The sequence below is a fragment of the Echinops telfairi genome, unplaced genomic scaffold, assembly GCF_000313985.2.
Source record: "Echinops telfairi isolate 266 unplaced genomic scaffold, ASM31398v2 ScPeMD7_31;HRSCAF=116, whole genome shotgun sequence".
Lineage (NCBI taxonomy): Eukaryota > Metazoa > Chordata > Mammalia > Afrosoricida > Tenrecidae > Echinops > Echinops telfairi.
The window spans coordinates 26,468,441-26,468,812 of NW_022103928.1; positions in this window are offsets into that span (position 1 = coordinate 26,468,441).

The window sequence follows — 372 nt, forward strand, 5'->3', positions numbered from 1 at the left end:
GGGACAGAAAACCACTGTGAATCAATGCTACTTGGCGTGACATCAGAGAGCTCATGCCTATAACGCAGTTCTTCAAGTTCAGCATGACTAGGGGAAGTAATCTGCAAGTTCACAGACGAGGCTCTCACTCCTCGCTATCTCTGTGGAATGTGATGAGGTAAGACATGGGAATTGTTCATCTACAGTTGAGTCTTCCACTCTGGTGAAGTTCAACACATTCTGTAGGAATCCTGGGCTGTTTTTCTGGATGCAGGGCTTAAAAGCATCATGAAATGTGATTTCCATCTACCTGACAGTGAGAGACAGTGTGGTATTATATATATATATATTAAATCTGTGGCGACAAGTATGTGTGTATCTTGGAATCCATAG